Genomic DNA, 20,991 nt, shown 5'->3' with positions numbered 1-20,991 from the left:
AAATAATTAAATTTCGTCAATACTTTCTCAATCTAATGATACTATGTCATGGTTCTACCATTGTTACACCTTTTTATGATCATACCTAGGATATCATTAACCTCCCCTAGGTCATTGATTTCAAACTTATAAGACAATAATTTCTTTGTCTTATGGATCACTCAAACCCGAGTAAAATAACAAGGAATTGACCATTTCCTTTAAGATTCTATTTTTCTTTTCGACCACACCATCCTGCTTATGGTGTATAATAAACCTAAAATGGCTTTCTTGTACTTTAATTAATTCACAAGTATGACATTTCTTTTAATGCATATCAAAAGCCTGCACTAAATTCATGATATTAAATTCATTTTAGAAATTTCTTTCATTCCAAAATAATTTACATGGCCCGACTTGACATGCCACAATATATAAACGTAATCTACCATGCTTTACGATTATGCCATACAAACAGATTCAATTACCAAACGGAACACTAATATTAATTTTAAACATTTCATTACACAAAAATTCAAATCCAAAATTTTATGTTGAGATAAAATAACTTATCCAACTCAATAACCTTTTTAAAATGAGAAACTATTTAAAACAATCTCATATAGGAGATTCTTTTGAAACCATGGAACATACAATACATAATCCAAAACAAGCGTTTTCCAGAAGTAAATACAAGTCTAACTTTTACATTTCCCATCCTATGCACAGATTCATCTTCAAGATTTGAATTCTTCAAACCATCTAAGATCCTTGCATACATGACTCTTATCACATGTGTCTATCCACCATGCAAGTATGTCATCCTGTACATAGTAGGATTCAGAAAATAAACAATACATAATCTTAACTGAATTATATTTATAAACTAGTGAACTTTTAAGTCCAATAACAAACCCGAAACCCGGGTTTTGTTTATTTCACACCCAGCAGGGTTTCCCGACTAGTATACGTCTAATGCGCTTATGGTTACTTGGGTCGTGACCCATCAACCCCATATGTGCACCATCTGGAAAAATATATTAATAATAATTTTATTTCATTCAAGCTATAAAATGAACATGGTATCTTTAAATCCAATCCGAATTTTGTGTGTAGCAAAAATTAACATGCCTCAAATGTAAAGTAGAATTAGAAAACGTACCTTGTAGAGCATTATGGTCTTTCGACCCACTTGGACTCGCCACATTAGGTTTGTTTCCACCTGTAATCTTTATGCAACAATCTTTCTTCAAGTGTCTCAATTTGCCACACTTCCAACAAACACCTTTCGGTTTCTTATACGCTTGTCGATTGTCATGGTTAAACTTTCATTTATTATCCTTAAACTAGTTTGGCCATCTGGAATGATCACTTCATCAACCATTTTCACTGAAGATTGGCTCGCTTGAGTTTTATGGTTATACCTTTCAAATTGTTAATCTCTTAAAAGAGACTCCATAACCCAAATATGGCTACCTAATGAATCAATGTCAATTCCTCTTTTGACATTGATTTGGTACGCATAAAGCCCCAAAAGTGAAAATGGGGATGATGATTACCTCTCCTTATTGAATAGACGCATTGCACATAACATCAAATTACATATAACATAATAAGAAAATAATGATTCATGATTTGATATGAATAAACATTTAAGTTGGTACGCATAAAGCCCCCAAAAGTGAAAACGGGGATGGTGATTAACTGATGCTAATGAATAGGCGAGATAAATAATAAAATAAGAAAAATAAACGAGTCCCGAGCTTTTAACTCGATGACTGATCCGACACGAACAAACCTGAAACCTTGAGACAATAAAATAGAATTAAAAGCGAGAACATAGCCACTGGAATCAGGTCAAACGGATGTATACAACTCAAGATATGAAATATTTATTGTTTAAGCGAGCTGGTACTGTTCAAAATCTGAACTTCGAATATGGAGTTGGGTTCTGGTCAGTACACTAAAAATGTCAAGACAAACATAAAAGTCTTCTGGCCCGAAATCTAATTTTGACCGAAAGTAGTAGTAATTGATTAAATACAAGAATTGACTTTTATAACCCTAAACAGGATGGGATCGAATTGACCCACGAAACTCTCTCAATCACTAAAATTGTTTGAGGGCTATTTGTTTAATGAACAAAAAACACAAAATCACATAAGACAACTTACCGAATGATTGATAGAATGATAAGAAAAATCGAGTCAAAGGCTTTTGAAGCACCAAAGTCAAACCGGGAATAAGGTCTTGAAGAAGAAACCAAGCTAGAACCAAGAGAATATCATGTACGATTAGCTGTCTGAACTACTTAGCCGCCAATTGCCCCGTGTGAGCTGGACCGTCTCCGGGCATAAAGCGTGCACATCGTCCAGAAGATTGATGGGAATGACAGGCTGGTTACTAGGGCTATCAATTGTGTCGGGTCGGCAGGTTAGCGGGTTGGTGGGTTGCGGGTTGAAATGTGCAACCCGAACCAACCTGTATTATTATTCGAGTCAAAATGTTCAACCCTAACCTGCACACATATAAATGCGGGTCAACCCGAACACGACCTGTTTAACCTATATTTTTTAAACAACTCAAAAATCAAAGGATTAAGACGCAAAATTCCAAATTAAATTAAATCACAAAATTCAAACGAATAGTCTCAAAACATAAACAAGTAAAAATCTTCAAAACAAAAGTTCAAATACTAAAATCAACAAGAAATCATCAATCACTAAATCTTCATTTATTCTGCATGTAGTCATTTCTTCAAAGAGCAGCTAGCTAGATGATGCCTTAAAATACCAATTCCATTTTTACTCTCCAGTCTCCACTACATTTCTCGTTCCACATTTATTGCACTCACAGTATAGAGGTCCATTTGATTCTTGTGCAAGAATGGTGAAACTTTTCCAAATAGTATAAAAGGGTTTGTTTCTGCTTGATTTTGTGAAGAACTTTCAGTGTTTTGATATCCAATTTGTAAATCGTTATCTTCCACTGACACGTAATCTTCTTCGACATCATTTATAGGCATGCAATTGAGACCATCTTCATCCATAATCTAACTAAAAACAATGAGTTCGTTAGATAATAAAAAAAAAATATCATCGTCCATGTGGTTCTTGGATTCAAGTAATTCCTACTGTAAAGTTAAAAAACCAATATATATATATATATATATATATATATATATATATATATATATATATAGAAAATGGTTCAAATAAAAATAAAGAGTTTTCTAGGAATGGTAAGAACCAACAGATTTTTGACATTTGACATTAAAACCAATGGTAAAAGAATAATTCTAGGAAATTATGTCGGTTATAATGGTGAAAGAGTAATTATAGGAAACTATGTCGGTTTTTGATAATTTTAAATCTCAACCATTGATTAACATGATCCAATGGCTATGATTTATTCTTAGTCTTCCTAGAAAACTATCTCTTTTTACTTTAACACACCCCTATATATATATATATATATATATATATATATATATATATCATCGACTAAAACCAAATTCAATCGATTTCAACATATAATCCCTTTTGATAACAGAATTGTTCTCCATTACTATTACTCTAGCCTCTAATATCATATTTTTAGAATAGAAACAATTAATCGGAATGAAAAGGCAACATAATTTGAGGAGCTTACCAGCAAAGATGACAAAGAAGTCGATTATTGAAGTTAAGAGAAACCACACAAATTAGGGTTTAGTTTGCATTAGACAAGAGGAATAATAACTGGATTGAATTATTGTAGATTAGTTAGTTTAAATGAAGATCGAGTCGCAAAGTAACTTGGGTAATGGAATTATGGATGAGAATTGAATACTGGGCTGAAAAAGCAATTTGGGGAATGAAATAATAATTATGTTCTTCAGCACGCTTCAAATACAAAAGAGGGAAATTAAATATTGAAAAAATTATTTTTAAAATATTTAAATTTATACGGGTTAACGGGTCAACCTGTTTTTTATGCAGGCCAACCCGAACCTGACCCGTTTTGAAAACAGGCCAGCCCGACCCGCTTAAAAAACAGGTCGGGTTAGTCAACCCAAAACCTGTTATTTCGTGTCGGGTTCGGGTCGTGTCGAAAACTGACGCCCCTACTGGTTACTGCTTTAGTGAGGTGTACAGACTACTGCCGCCACATTTCGACCACGAGGCGCGCACGCTAGGTATCTGTCACACCCCGTCAAAGCGGAAATGCGGGCGCATGACGTCATGCATACCGTAAGCATATGATTATGGCAAACACAAATTTATATAGGATACCAATTGTTTAAAACGTTTACAAAACATGCGTTAATCAAAATACATAATAAGATTTCAAAACGTTTTAAGTTATAACGATGAAATCCTTCAAATGATGGTATCCTACGATGCATGTGGGGTCCCTACTTGTATTCCACGACTTCAGTTTTAACCTGAAAAACATACTCGAAAACGTCAACATAATGTTGGTGAGTTCACAAGTTTTATAGTCATAATGTAAAATAGTTTTCCAAGAAAACAATAAAAAGGTTTACGTGTTCATAACACGAAAAAATTCTTGTTGAAAACGTTAGTAGGAATTCTTTGTTCATAAATAGAAATACGCTTTTCATAAAAATATCACGGATATTCCAAAGACCATATTTAGAAAGTGTTTTCTCTTAATAATGATCAATAACGGTAATAATTTAGGGGTAGCAACAAGTAATCGTTTCCCCCAAAACTTCAGTAGCAGTGACGATCTTGTGTATAAGTATGAATCCATCCTCGCACATCTAGCTTGGACTATAAGTATCTTATTATATAAACACATAATGAACCCTGAGCTATTAATCGTATATGCCTAATACTTTAATAGGCCTTGTTTCATAACGTGTGTTAGTGATTTGAGTGACCAACCATGATATGATTAAAGAGTCAACCCATTAGTCCTATTTGTATAATCTCAGGCTAAGCCGTAGCTATTGGTTAAAGTGTGAATGATCTCTTGTTGGTGCATTTTGTGACCGTCGCTATGCAATTCGGTTAAGCGAAAACGAAGTGCGAAGTTAGGACAACTTCGCCATAGGCGAAGTTGTAACAACTTCTCCATAGGCGAAGTTGTAACAACTTCTGCGAACAACTTCGCCTTAGGCGAAGTTATAACAACTTCGCCTACAGGCCCAAGCCCGCGAAGAAGTTTATATATATATATGTGTGTCTTGTTTAGGTTTAGAGAATCCAGAAAATTAGAGTGTTTTGTGTTCAGTTCAAGTAGCTAGAGAGAAACCGAGAGGGAGAGTCGTGTGGGACGACCCGAGGTAGAGCTCACCTCGGGTCGGCCGTCATTTGTTTTCGTGTTTGGTATGTAATGTGTTTCGGTTATTATATAAAAGATCTGCAGATGTGTTTATCCCGTTCGTGTGTTTGTTCGTATATGTGTTTGTGTGTAATCGTGTTCTTCGTCTTCTACACCATAAACGAGTCTAGGAGGATTCCGCACTCCTAGACCTCGTGCGGATCTCGTATCGATCGGCGACGCCCCGGGGGGACTTACATCTCTGCGATCCCCTAGTGAATGATCTTTCGATCCCAGCGTATGATCTTTCGATCCCAAGTGAATGATCTTTCGATCCCCTAGGGCACTAATGAATAACGTAACGCGCAATATTTTGTGGTTTTGTGTTCATATGAAGCTTAGTTATACTACATAAAACTTGGTTACAATCTATTTCACATATCATATGGTTTTGTGATTGCATATAAAAAAAATAGGGTTGACTATGTTTCTCCCCCGGAGTTGTAAAAGCAGTAAAAATCGTAAAAAGGGGGTCGCGAACTCACCTCGTGAACACGGATGCAGTTAGCTCTCTAATTTGTTTAAGCCCGATTCTCGTAGCCTTTTTTGTCCTAATCGCATAAGGTCGGTTAATTTCAATTATCGACTTGCTAGTCAGTTTATGCTAGTCGCTTTCACCCAACTAGTCGTTTCGTATATTTTGTTTGGTGTCGGTTGTTTTCACTTAACCGATCGTTTCATTTATTTTGTTAATAGCATTTCATCCGTTAAATGCTAGGCGTTCGTTGGTGATAAGTTTTATATTCTTTTCTTTTATATAAATATTTATATAACTATACAAATATTAAGAATATATATAATTTATACTAGTGTCGGTTTCATTTAAGTACGAACAATTCGTTTGATATAGTAGTATATAATTATATATCAAAATTATATAATTATTTCTAGAAACTACTTCTTTAGGTTACGATCAATATTTTAGTAAGACTTTCATAATTATATTTTTGCTTATCGGTTTTCAAATCGACTTTATATATGTCATTTTGGTCGTTTAACTCGTAAAAATTATTGTTTTTATGTCTATTATATAATTTTTTTTGTTCATATATATATATATATATATATCATGTCAAAATTATCGTTTTGGCAACAAAAATGTCATATTTTCCATCCAATGTATATTTCAAAGTTTATCTTTTTATATGTCCAAAACTTATATAACTTTCTCTCTTCATGCAAAATCACCATTATACATTAGAAATAACCGGGATATTATATATATATATATATAGACATACACACATGCATGCTTTTATTTAAGCATCTTTAAACTTGTTAATGTATATCCTAAACCTTGGGTGATTTGTCTAACATAATCATGACTTGTGTAAATATAAAGATAGTTTTAGAGAAGTTTAACTCACTTAGCACTAGGATTATGCTTAGTGACTAAGGCGACTAAGAGCTTGTGTTAGTTTCGCGTTGTGATGCTCGGTTCGACACTTTAACTCTCCTGATCCTTTCTTTAGATGAGTGAAAACCGACAATGGGTTCGGTGCCCTCGGGTTTACGAAAAGAGACCAGAAACTGTTTCGGGTCTCATAACGAACCATAAAGGTGCCTTGGATCGGGTTTGGAATTTTAACCGTGTGATGCATCAGCGGTGAGTGGTGTTTGGCGGCGGTAGATGGTGGTTCCAGAAGATGTTTCGAGAGAGAGAGAGAGAGATGGTGAGATAGAGAGAATTCGTAGGTGGTGAATGGTGAAGCTGGAAGCACCAAGGGAGAGGAAAGCGTCGGCTGTTGGTGGTGGTTGTTTATGACAGTGAATGTGGCGGTTGGTGGTGGTTAACCGAGAGAGAAGTAAGGGGTTAGTGGGTGGTCTTAGACCGTTCTCATTGGCAACCCAATGATGGGTTGGATTGCCACATGGAATTAAAAATAATAAAAAACTAAATTTTAAATATTTTAAACTCACAAACCAGTTCTCCAAATCAATCTAGTTTGCATCCATTGTTTTGCCAGGTGTCAACCAAACACTAGTGCGTGTTTCTTTTTTTTTTCCGTTAACAATTAATTTAGTATAAAATTTGAGATTTGTTTAATAACATAAATTGTGAACCTTAAAAAAAGATTCTAAAAACACAAGTCTTTTTTTTTCTAACCATTTTGATATAAATTTTATTAAAAAACAAGAGTCATTCACAAATATTTAACTTTTGTTCTTATTAGTTTTCCAATATAATAATCTTGGCTCGTAAACTTATTATTTACAGATATATTTTTCTATATATTTTAAATAATCATAAACTATATTTATTAAACAAAAATGTTGTTTGAGTTGGGTTGTGAATGAGAGTGAAAATTTAGAGAGAGTTAGGTTGTGTATGTTGATGAGAGAAATTAGTTTTTTTTATTAAAGATTGACTTTGGTTGGGTTTGTGAATGGGAGTAGTCTTAGGGTGGTGGAATGATGGTGGGATGATGCTGAAGCCAGGGAGAGATCGAGAGGTAAAGAGATGTTTCCAATATTGTATGTATATTCCCTATGTGTTCTTTTATCTTACAATACTAATAAAAGAAAATATTAAAGGTTATGCATCAAGCCTATATTTATTTTAATTTCTAATCTCTCATCTCATTCATTCTAGCTATCCATGGGTCATGGGTCAAAATTATTTTGTCAAGTGGGTTATAACGTAGTGTGAAATTTATACATTCTCTCATCCCATTCATTTTAGCTATCCATGGGTCATGGGTCAAAAATATTTTGCCAAGTGGGTTATAACATAGTGTGGATTTTATACATTATTGAATTAAGTGTCATTTTTCATACCCGACGTTTAACCAACTACACAACTTTAGTACATTTTTTTTAAATTTCTTGCAAATCAACATCTGACGTTTCCATTAAAATCATGTTATTTAAATACTTTTCGTTAACCCCGTTTGTTTTTTCCATTAAATCTACATTAATTAATTTATAAGTATTTTGATAATCACAATTAAAATAATGGATCTTATTTTATCATTTGACAAATCCCGTGTAATACACGAGTTCAAAAGCTAGTATAAAGATATATGAAGTATGGGTTGCCATAAAAAAATGTTTCCAATACTATTGATGGTTGAGTGAAAGTTTGAAACAAATCAAAAGATGTGAGGGCTATGATAGAGTGGTCAGATGTAGAAGACACAAATTTTGGGTTAAGAGTTTTGAGACACAATGATGATAGAGATGGATGAAAATGATGATGTTGTACAGTGTACACTAAGATCTTTGACTTATGAGAGAGATACCATCATTTGTTTATAATTTATTTTATAAATGCACTAACTTGTAATATGTGTGTATATGAATTGCAAATCGGATACTGGGCTTTTGGCCAGAAAATGATAATGAGATTTATTAATTTATTTTTACCCTTTATATGTTCTTCTTCTTTTTATTTTATTTTACTTTTTTTTTAAACTTTTTGTTAACTAGTTTCAATCAATCAATCATGCCCAGTAAAATCCCACCGACAGCAAAGCTATAAGTAGGGTCTGGGGAGGGTGGGATGTAGGCACACCGTACCTCTATCCAAAGGAATAAAGAGATGGCTTCCAGAGAGACCATCGGCTCTAAGTACATGTGTATGAAACAAAATAAAGGAAATCAAAGTGTAACAGTTATATAAAAACTACTACTAATTATAATAATATTAATAATAAGATCACAGTTTAACAGCTATATAAAAGCTAATAATAATTATAATAATAATAATAATATATGTAAGGAAAATACCATTATGGTATGTGACCTAAATAAGTAAAGTCTAAGCCCTAAGGTATTCAATTCTCTCTAAAAATCCTTAACTTTAATTCTACTTCTTCACGAATTCCTATCCTCAACCATGTCCTCGGAGAGGTTTAGGTCTATCAAATCATGCCTAATCCTCTCATCCCAAGTCAATTTCGGTCGTCCTCTACCCCTCCTCCCCTCTATAGTAATGTTTTCTACGGATCTAACAGGATTCGTCGTCTGTCTTCTCTTTACATGTCCAAACCATCTCAATCTACACTCTCTTATCTTGTCTGCTATGTTCGCCACCCCTAATCTCTCGCGAAACACAACGTTTCTTATTCGGTCTAGCCTTGTGTACCCACACATCCAACGTAGCATTCTCATTTCTGCTACCTCCATCTTCCTCACTTGTGCCTTCTTGATGGCCCAACACTCTGTTCCATATAGCATTGCAGGTCTAACTGCCACCCTATAGAATTTTCCCTTTAGTTTAGTCGGGAAACTCTTGTCGCACGATATACCTGTGGCTGCTTTCCATCTACACCATCCTACCTGGACTCGGTGGGTCACATCACTGTCTAATTCCCCATCGCTCTGTACAAATGATCCTAAATACTTGAACTTCGTTACCTGCGGGACCACCTGCCCTTCAATTGTGATCTGTGCGTCTTCATTGTCGTTTATCCCACCAAAATCACAGTGGAGGTACTCCGTCTTAGATCGGTTAATCTTTAAACCTTTTGTCTCTAAGGTTGTTCGCCACTCCTCAAGCCTCATGTTTAGATCTTGTTTTTTCTCAGCAAGTAACACAATATCGTCTGCGAACATCATGCACCACGGTAGAGTCCCCTGAATCGACTTTGACAACTCATCCAAGACTACTGCAAAAAGAAACGGGCTCAATGCTGACCCCTGGTGAAGACCTACCTCTACAGGAAAGAAATCAGTATCCCCCACTGGCGCACGGACACTTGTTTCACTCCAGGTATACATATCCATAATTATCTCTATGTATTTCCTGGGCACTCTTCTACCCTCCAAGCACTCCCAGAGCACCTGTCGTGGCACACTGTCGTAGGCCTTTTCTAGGTCAATAAACACCATATGTAGATCACGCTTCTTCTCCCTATACTTTTCCATTAATCTTCTTATAAGGTGTATTGCCTCTGTGGTGGAACGCCCCGGCATGAAGCCAAATTGGTTGACCGTAACCTGAGTTTCTCGTCTAAGTCTAACCTCAATCACTCTTTCCCATAGCTTCATAGTATGACTTAGTAGTTTGATTTCTCGGTAGTTACCACAACATTGGGCGTCTCCTTTGTTCTTATAGATAGGAACTACAACGCTGCTCCTCCACTGGTCTGGCATCTTTCCTGATTTGAGAATACTATTGAACAGAGTAGTTAACCACATGACTCCTTCCACCCCCAGACACTTCCACACCTCGATGGGTATGTTGTCTAGGCCAACCGCCTTAGACCTTCCCATCCTCCTAAGTGCATCATTCACCTCTTCTCGTGTGATCCGTCGGCAGTAGCAGTTATTCGATTGTTGTCGTTGAAAGTTTGTGTTGTCATGTTCTTCTTGGTAAGCTCTCCCATTGTTAAAAAGATTGTGGAAGTAGGTTTGCCATCTTAGCTTGATGTCCTGCTCCTTGACCAGTACATGCCCATCTGTATCCTTTATGAACTTCACCGGTCCTAGATCTTGCCTTCTACGCTCCCTGGCTTTGGCAATCTTAAACATAGCATGTTCCCCCTCTTTTGTTTCTAGACTTTCATACATCCGTTTAAAGGCCGCCTTCTTTGCTTCCGCCACTGCCTTCTTCGCCTCTATCTTGGCCGTTTTGTAGTTGTCCCTCAATTCCACTCGCTCCTCCTTATTCGTGCACCTCATTAGCTCCCTAAAACACCCTTGTTTGTCCCTTATCTTGTCTTGCACTGCGTCATTCCACCACCAAGACTCCTTATGCCCACTTGTCTTTCCTGTTGTGACCCCGAGAGTCTCCTTTGCTACTTGGATGATCTTTGTCTTCATAGCTTCCCATATATGAGTTGAGTCCCCATTTAGTCGAGCCCGCGTATGCAGTATGAGTTTATCCTTAAACAGTAGGAGATTTTCGTCCTTCAAATTTCCCCATCGAATTCTCGGTGTACCTTTCTTCTCCCGAACAGTCAGCTTATTTCTGAAGGCTATATCTGTCACTAGTAGTCGATGTTGAGTCACAACTGCCTCCCCAGGTATGACTTTGCAGTCCTTCCACCAACGTCGGTCTCATTGCCTCATCAAAAGGTAGTCAATTTGCGTGTCGCGTCCGCCACTGCTAAAAGTGATTAAATGAGAATCTTGTTTCCTAAAATAAGAATTTATAATACCTAGGTCATGTGCCACCGCAAACTCTAGAAGATCTGTTCCGGTCTCATTCCTATCACCAAAACCGAAACCCCCATGTACGGCTTGAAAACCATCGTTAGCCTTACCAATGTGTCCATTAAAGTCACCTCCTATGCAAATCCTCTCCCCCCTAGGTATGCCCCCTACCACTGCGTCTAGGCAATCCCAAAATTCTCTCTTTTCCTGATCCCCTAGGCCTACATGAGGCGCGTAGGCGGAGACTACTGCCACTACTTCCTCTCCTAGTACTAATTTCAACACCATAATCCTGTCATTATGTCTTATCACCTCCACCACACTAGTGTGTATTTCCTTAGCCACTAGAAACCCCACTCCATTCCTAGCTCCATCAGACCCCGAGTAAAAATTTTAAGCGAAAGCCGGGTTTCAATCCTGTGACCTCTCACACTCAAAGCAACTGCTCCACCACTTAATCTAGAATGCTTGTGAAGAGGTATGTACCCGCCTCAACAGCGAACGAGGCGGGTCAACCCACAAGATATAGACAAGAGGCTTGAAATCAAGACATTACGAAGTCACAAAGCCAAAACCTATGCGCATGGCGCATATCACATATGCTCATGCATCACATGCTCAGGCATCATATGCCCAGGCGCCACACATGCTCAGGCATCATATGCCCAGGCGCCACACATGCTCAGGCATCATATGCCCAGGCACACATATGCTCGCGCATCACATATGCTCACGCATATCACATATGCGCGCGGCGCATCAGCGCGCGTGCATATCACATCTGCGCATGAAACATCTGCGCGTGAGAATAAAGAGAAGACCTCGCGCATCCTCAGGATTGGCGCATATCACACATGCACATAATCAACCTCGTCCGTATCCTAATCAGGATTAGGGCAACCTTGATTGTGCACGTCAGACAACCTTCCAGAAGGTATCTTTTTAAGGAATAAGAATATGCTGATGTTGACAGCTGCTAAATGAAAGGTGGACAACTCAGCATAACACATGTGCTACCACGTGATTACAACCAATGAGAAAAGCACCAGGTGTCCCAGAGGACACGTGGCGCAGAGCAATTGGAGGAGGCCAACAAGGCTGAGCCCAATCAGTGGAAACCCTAGCACTATAAATACAGCATCAACTCCACAAGGAAAAGATCATCCAACAACTGACAGTTACAGCCAGTAACACACATTGATTCACATTCAATCCTCATCAATTACATTCACTCACAGATAGTTACAGCCAGTAACATACAATCACATCAAATTATAGAGTATTCAGCTATTAAGCAATACTCTCCAGAATTCCTTACTCTGACATATTATTATCTTCTCCACAAATACTTATTCTCACACCGGAGGGTTACCCCAAAGAGGGCCCCTCTGTCCCTTTCTGAGGGGTAAGTTGACGGTGCTGTTCATTTTGTAGGTGGAAGAACACAGATCCAAGAGAAACCATCGGTGAAATAGCATAATCACACCCGAGGAAAGTAGATCGTTTACCAGTGAGTCGATCCACGCTTCTTCAGCTTGGATTTGTTAACTAGTTTGACTCAAGTTAAATCTCCATAGCTAAGGTTCAATCTACAATATACGCAACACACATATTTATATATGTTTCGGGTTCATTTATTAAGTGTTGAACAAAGCAAGCTCATGAATATTTAATTTAATTAGTAATATTAAGAACAATTTCATATTTTTTTTTGGTGTATGTATTTTAAAAAAAAAAAAAACAATATGATGTTTTATTATTAATTATGTGAAATAAAGGTACAAAAATGTATTGGATTACATCGAAACAGAAGGCAAGCGGGCAACAAGCTGCGCCGCTACCCCCTTTTGAATCGCAAAACCCAATCTTTTAAAAACTATATTTGCTGATCTTGGAGTCATAACATTACTATGCATGACCCGCTAAACACGGAGAACTATATTTTCATATTAGTTCTCGTTATTTTATAAAAATAGTCATAACATGTAATAGTGTAACTTAGTATGAAGACCTTATAGGTATAATCGAGTTGTTTAAAAAAATAATATCATCAATGTCCTTATTTGTTGGATTAATCCGAAATTTCAGGTAATAAAAATAAATTAATTATATGCAATGTGTCGTGCATATACGGCTCATGCTAGACATCATTGTGATTAGACTTAGTGTGATTTAATCATGATAGGATTAACATTATTTCAAAAAAATTTACTAATAAAAAACAAACAAAATAGAAAAATAAAATAAAACAAAAGACAACAAAAAGACAAAAAAAAAAAAAACAAAAAAGAATTAAAAAAACAAGAAAAAGACAAAAAAAATCACTTATCCGCCTTATTTTTTGTCTTTTTGTTGGATGTCCCTAACAAAACCAACCTAAAATATTCCCACCCCTCATCTCTCGTCCTTCTTAATCCCATGCAGATCTGTCGGCGTCCACCAACACGAGTGGAGCTCCCGTTGCTCACCTAGTCGGATTTCACAGTTAATTGTAGCCTCAATCACACCAATAGGAGATTTAAAATCGACGAGGAACAAGTAAATCTAATCTACGTATGTTAACATCTGATCAATTTCATAGAAAACAAATGCTTGGGAGTAAATCGAATATGCGCACGTACATTCAAAAGTACATGGAACAAAAAAGAATTGAACTACGCACACATGTACGAGTGAATCAAATTGACCAACGAAATGAGTTAATCGGATGAAACCACAACTCAAATCAATCTTCACGTACATCTCACATTAAGAATCGATCATCAAATTTCATCAATATTCACCATAGAATCCGATTTTGACTTTTGGAAAGAATTTGACCACGGATATAATCTTCTGATGTTGGAATTAACCCTAAATCCAATGGGATTTAAAGGAAATTTTTTAACAATGTAATGATTAAGATGTAATCAATCCACAAATTAGTCATGCATTCGGCTAATAATTTTAATTTGCTTTTGATCTGTTTGACTTCGAGATACAGGAAAAGGTGCTTGTTAGGTGAGGCTGTGGGAGCTCCAGTCGTTTTGGTGGTGGAAAGTGAAAGAGGGTGGTGGCAGCCAACGGTGGATGGTGGACGTCGACAATGGGTGGTGGAGATCTTAAGATAGAATGGGGGGTTGAGAATGACGAGGGGGTGGGGGTGGTGATATCTTAGATTTTTAGGTTTATTTTGTTTAGTAGATGGGGTCTACTAAATTAATAAATGGTATTATTATATTTAAAGTTAAAAATATTTTTGTAATATTATACGTCACGTCATCAAAAAGTTGAGAGCTAGTGATCTGTTAGACTGAGACTGTTATTGATAACAAAACTAATAGTTGGAATTGCTAGTAGTTAGATTGCTAGTTGGGCTTAATTTTGGCCAATACGTAATAACTTGGATTATTGAAATCCAATTTTTCTTAATACATCGGTTAACATGAATACGACGTATTTTGCTAATTGGGAATGAGAAGGTAAATAAACAAAAACAATTAAAGGACACCAGTTATTAAAATAATAAAAAAAAAACTTTCATTTAAGCTAACTGACCATTTAATGGGTCGACACAATTTTAGTTGGATCCGATACAACACAACACAACACAAACAGAGACACGGGTGTTGTTATGCGTCAATCGAAAACCATCAATTAGACATGACTAGTACCGTGTCTGAGATTTTAGGATTCTTGTTCACGTTCTTTTGGTGTATAAACATACACGTATAGTGAAAGCAAATTCCCTAAAAACTCACTTGTCTCTTTTGTTATAGTAGACGATGAATAGTGGTGACAAAATATAATGTAAACTAGGTAGCAAGCTCGCCGCATTTCGGTGCCGGGCACGAATTCAGTTGGTATCGGTTTGGTTCGTACTGTTACAAACATTAAACCCAAAACACAAATTAGTAAAACACCTAGAAAACTTGTATAGCATATAATATGAAAAAAAAATTAACATATTTAAAACAATGTTTATTCGGTCGGTAAAACACAGTTATTGTAGCGGCAAGTCAACACGAATTTTGTCTGTATCGGCTGCGTTTGTTACGGTTCAGAACTAAACCCAAATAATAATTCCGTCAAGTTAACATACTTAAAATAAAAATATGGCCGCTATGGTGGCGAGTCGACGCGAATTTGGTCGGTGTCAGTTAAGTTCATTACGGGTACAAAAACCAAACCTAAAAATTAAATTCATCATATTATCATAGTTAAAAACATTAAACAAATAAAACATACTATAAAAACAACTAATAAAAGAACCTAATAACACACAATATATCCTAAATAACAAAGAAAAAAAATTAATAAAACTTGCTGTGGAGGTTCGAACTTAAGAAGGCGGCAAAGCACATGCTTTTTGGAAGGGTAGTCATAGCCACTAAACCAAGTAGTCAAATTGTTTAAATTTTGAAAATAACTTTATAAAATGTCAAACTAACAGCCTTAAAAAGCTATTGTGGTACAAGGATTTGCTTTTTATCTATATATATATAACTAGTTTGAGACTCGTGTATTGCGCGGGGAATTAATGAAAATTACAATATTTAAACGTTAAACAAAATACAATCAATAACACAATTATCATATATTGTCAATACAATTACAACTTTCATTAAAATATAGGAATTACAAAGCAAAACATTACGCAATGAGTCTATAAATAAGAAAAAATTTTCTTGTACGCTACATTTCTGGTTGTATTGGTCAGATGACCTTGTTTATCAAAAATCAGAAGCTTGAGCCCAAACCTGCTAATATCAAGGAAAAATACAATTAGCTCAGATGGGGATGTACCTCAGATGGTAGAGCGCTCGCTTAGCATGCAAGAGGTACGGGAATCGATAGCCCGCATCTCCAATTCTGCTTTACATTTTTATCTTTGAAGCTGTATTTATAGTCCTATTATTATGTTTTATTAGATACCTAACCGACTAAAATAAATGATACATTTCATCCTTCTTTGCAAGAGTAAATATAACATCATTTATTAATGATGACAACCTTTAATTGTAAGAGTAAATATAACATCACTTATTAATGATGACAACCTTTCATTAATGCCTTAGAGTTTCTTTGCTCTGTGGTCTACCGATTTAATCCAGATTTCAACGAGTTTTTTTTATTAAAATGGGTGGAGGGAAAACATTATTACCATAACAGGTGATTTTGAAAGTATTTACTAAAATGGAGTTTTTTATTTATTTCTTTTTTCTAATAATCTAGGCAAATTGGAAATAAATATCCCAATTTTTATGTATTAGTCGATAATAATCCCAACTTTAAAAATCACCACCAGTGGTTCCAACTTTCAACTATTTTTGTCTCAATGGTCCTCCGTTAAAAAACACTTAACGCTGTTACGTTTTTTCCCGAGTTTCAAACCGATGTTTTAAGGCTTTTGATCGGTAGAACGATACGATTCGTTGAAGTAAAACTTATCTCGAAACGATGATTCAAACGACTTGATTTTTGATAACTGAACTTCAAACACCTGAATTGAAACATTGTTTCGTGGCTTGGATCACCATTTCAAGATAAGTTTTACATCGGTCGACTCGTATCGTTATTTCGATCAAAAGCCCTAAAACATCGGTTTGAAACTCGGGAAAAAACATAACGGCGCTAAGTCTTTTTTAACGGAGGACCATTGCGACAAAAATAGTTGAAAGTTAGGACCGCTGGTAGTGATTTTTAAAGTTGGGATTATTATCGACCAATACACAAAAGTTGAGATTATTTATTTCCAATTTTCCAATAATCTATTAGTTTATTTTACTTCTATTTAGTCAATTAATCTATTATCATCTTTTTAATTTGTTTTTTCCAATCAACTAATTTATTTATTTTTTCTCCATAACCAATTTCAGTTGTAAACATGGTATCCATCGTCCTTGTGTTATGAACATCTTTATCCTTTATTTCTCAACAGGGTCTAACAAGTTACGGATGGATATCAAAATACAAACAAAAATAATTCCACTCACTGATGCATTCATTTTTCTAGAGAAAAATGTCAAAACAATTCCGACGTGATGAAAAATCAAAGCAATTACAAGACATGAGCAAAGTCAAATGTAAGGATAAAAAATAATGTTCAAGAAATCCAATAAAGATGACAGTGAGAAAAAAACATACAAGAAAACCTATTCTAAAAGTAATAAAATACAAGAATAAAAAATAATAATAATGAAATCAATAGAAACAAAATACCGAACATGATAGAAAGCAAAAATTGGACATACAATCTAGAATCAAACCTTCAGATTGAAAACTATGAAAATCGATTTAAAAGACTGAATCAAACCGTGTATAAGAAACGAAAATGAAAATCGATTAAATAAACCAAAAGTATAATAAAATCGAACCTGGGAATTGCGATTGAAATCCAAGGGATTGGAGTCACGATAGAAGATTCGATTATTGAAGAACGATGAGGGAGGAGAGGATAAACTCATAAACTGATTAGTAGGTTTTTTCTACTTTTAAACCTTAAAAATAAAAGAAAATAAGTGATAAATAAAAAAACCCTATTTGGTAAATATTTTCAAAATCATCTGTTATGGTAAACACTTTTCCCCATGCACCTATATTGGTAAAAAAAACTCGACTAATACCATTAATAATATGATATAAAGAAAAAAAAATGCATGATGTTTTATTACCGCGTTAACATCACTTTGGGGCCATGCTCACTTTGGTATGGTGGTAAGATGGTTATGATGTTAAATGGAAGGTCGGGGGTTCAAACCCCATGATGTACAAAACTACAAATAGTAAGTTGTTCAAAAATAAAAAAACCATCACTGATCCTAAGTGTGACCTCAAAATGGCTTTTTGATGATTGCTCGTTCATTTGAGTCTTACCAACATAGCTAGATTTTAAAGATTTAAAATTGACGGATATTAATAAATCGGCTACATGTGACAATTTTAGTCGACTTACTTATTAATGTATGAGTTATGTTGTAGGGTAAATATAAAGTGGCTAGCTTAAAAATGAAATTGGTCACATGGGGTCAAACAGGTTAAATGTGCCATGCAGGTCAATGGGTAAAGATCGACCAAATAGGTCAAATATGTATAGTTTGTGCAATAAAAGTTTTAAATCTTATTTAAAAGAAAAAAATTATTAGTGAAATAATAAAATAACTAGATTTTTATAATGAAAAATACTATGCCAAAGTGATTGGGGTCAATCCAACCGGATCCGGCTTGTTTAGACCCGTAAAAGAAAGATCTTACTCTCATTATTAGAAAAATATAAGATTGGAAAAAAATGGGTTTCGGGCCAGCCAACCTGACGCATCCACTTTTGATCCATACTTCCATACATAAATAGAGTTAAGTTATTTTAGAAACGGAGACAAAGATGAAAAGGATAAGAAGGATATTTAGGTTGTGTTTGTTTTTGAAGACAAAAACTGTCTGCAATCTGATTTCATCTGATTTCATGTCTGCAACTGAATATGTGGTCTGAAGGTCTGCAATATGAAAATATAGAATTGTTTGTTTTATAAACTGGGTATCGTCTGCATAAGCTGAAAATTCGTTATCTATCATACATATCACAGTAGATATAAATCATTTAACGTCTGTAGACTAGTAAAATAGTTGGTGATGGGCGGTGGACGGTGGTGGTGGTGGTGGCGGACGGTGGGTGGTGGTGGTGATGGACGGTGATGGTGGTGGGTGGTGGCGGATGGTGGTGGCGGACGGTGGGTGGTGGTGGCGGACGGTGGGTGGTGGTGGTGATGGACGATAATGGTGGTGGGTGGTCGACGGTGTTGGTGGCGGATGGTAGGTGGTGGTGGTGGTAGTGCACGATGGTTGTCGCCGACGGGTGGGTGGTGGTGATGGATGGTGGTGGTGGTGGGTGGTGGTGGTGGTGATGGACGGTGGTGGATGGTGTTGGTGGTGGATGGTAGGTGGTGGTGGGTGGTGGTGGCGGAAGGTGGGTGGCGGTAGTGGATGATGGTTGTGGCCGACGGGTGGGTGGTGATGGACGGTGGTGGTGGGTGGTGGATGGTGGTGGTGGTGGCGGGTGGTGGCGGTGATGGACGGTGGGTGGTGGGTGGCGGACGGTGGGTGGTGGTGGACGGTGGTGGTGGTGGCGGCGCATGATGGGTGGTGGTGGTGTTGGACATTGGGTGTTGGTAGGATGTTAAGAAGTGAGAAGATGTGTAAAGAAGTTGAACAATAGTGATGAGTGGGTAAAAGAATGCGTTTCTAATGTCTAATATTGTGTGTTTTAGCTACTTATATATATCGAACACGATTACTTTGAGATCTTTTATGATTGCAGGTGTGTTGGTGCTTAATGGAGCCAAATGGAGCTTAATGGAAACTATTGGGATGATACTTGAAAGTTAGAACGAAGATGAATGAGGCCGATAGTAAAGATATGGAGAAAAAATGAAGAAGACCATACAGGCCGCAAATTGTGCTGTCAGGGCCGCAATTTGTGGTCTTGTCTGGTAAGAGAGGCCGCAAGCAGAGGCGCTGATCAGGGAATTTTGGTAGAGGAGGCCGCAAGTTGCGGCCCTGTGAGCACAAATTGTGGCCTAGTTCGTAAAAAGACGCGGATTTTAGGTTTTTGCCTCCATATATAAATATAACCTTAGGGTTACGAAAAGGGAACCTCTCCCAGCCGTTTTGGGGTATTAGGAAGCCATTTTCCACCATCCTAACACCTACCAATCACCACAATCATCCATGCTTTCATCATTCTACACCATAATCAAGCTATTAAAGATGAAGATGCAAGGCTAAAGCTTCTGTGACCATCTCCGGGAGTAGGGTTGTGTTTGTAAGCAAAACCTTTTGTATTTTGAATCTTTGCGTTGGAACTATAGTTGATTAGTCATTCGGTTGATTAATCTTTTGCGTTTGTTTGTGCATTCAACAGTTTTTCGTAATTGAATGTTTTATGATTTTATCAGTTAATTGATTTGTGGTCATCAACTTTTAGGATTAGGTTCTTAGAGTCATTGACCCGTTTATCTCTAGCCATTAAATCACTTACATTTATCAAATCCTAAAACTGGTAATCAATTAGGTTATTATTCAACCAAACCAATTGTTCAGATCAAGTTCTGTCCATCAGTAAGGTCAAATATCTAGTCTTTTGATTATAGGTGTAAGCAAACGAGTTTTCCAAATAAGTTTAATCAATTGGTCGAGTTGCTTCACAACCTGAAACCTGGAGTTTGGTTACTTTTCTTTTAATTGTTTTACAACTAAATTAATATTATTTAATCTGCTTGACATCGTCTGTCCGCCTAGCATAATTATTTATTAAACATTAAGCTCGATTAGCACTTTCCACTGATTCCCTGTGGATTCGACGACACCTTACTTACCCTTGCTAGTAAATGTATTTTACAAATGTTTTTGATTGACCTTTCGACATCTATCAAATAGCTTCTTTTTTAAGACCATAAAAGCAATTTGCAGATCTTATTTAAAAAAAAAACACACAGTCTTCAGAAGCTTATGTCTGCGCGCCCGCAGACATAAGCCTCCTGCAGATGTTTTAAGTAAAAACAAACACAACCTTAGTCATACAAAATAACCTATAAAAAAAGTAAAAGG

General features: G+C 36.3%; 1 protein-coding gene across 1 annotated transcript in view; it reads left to right on the top strand.

The window, feature by feature from the left end:
- The window catches only part of LOC143546177 (histone H2A.6-like), a 74,325-nt gene that overhangs the window by 8,937 nt on the left and 44,397 nt on the right, over positions 1-20,991 (top strand). The gene's annotated exons all lie outside the window — the stretch shown is intronic.

The sequence above is a fragment of the Bidens hawaiensis genome, unplaced genomic scaffold, assembly GCF_021521415.1.
Source record: "Bidens hawaiensis isolate Kalapana, Puna unplaced genomic scaffold, B.hawaiensis_p1.1 tig00014257_1, whole genome shotgun sequence".
NCBI lineage: Eukaryota > Viridiplantae > Streptophyta > Magnoliopsida > Asterales > Asteraceae > Bidens > Bidens hawaiensis.
The sequence above is the reverse complement of the archived record's forward strand: the minus strand, read 5'-3'. Positions and strand labels throughout refer to the sequence as shown.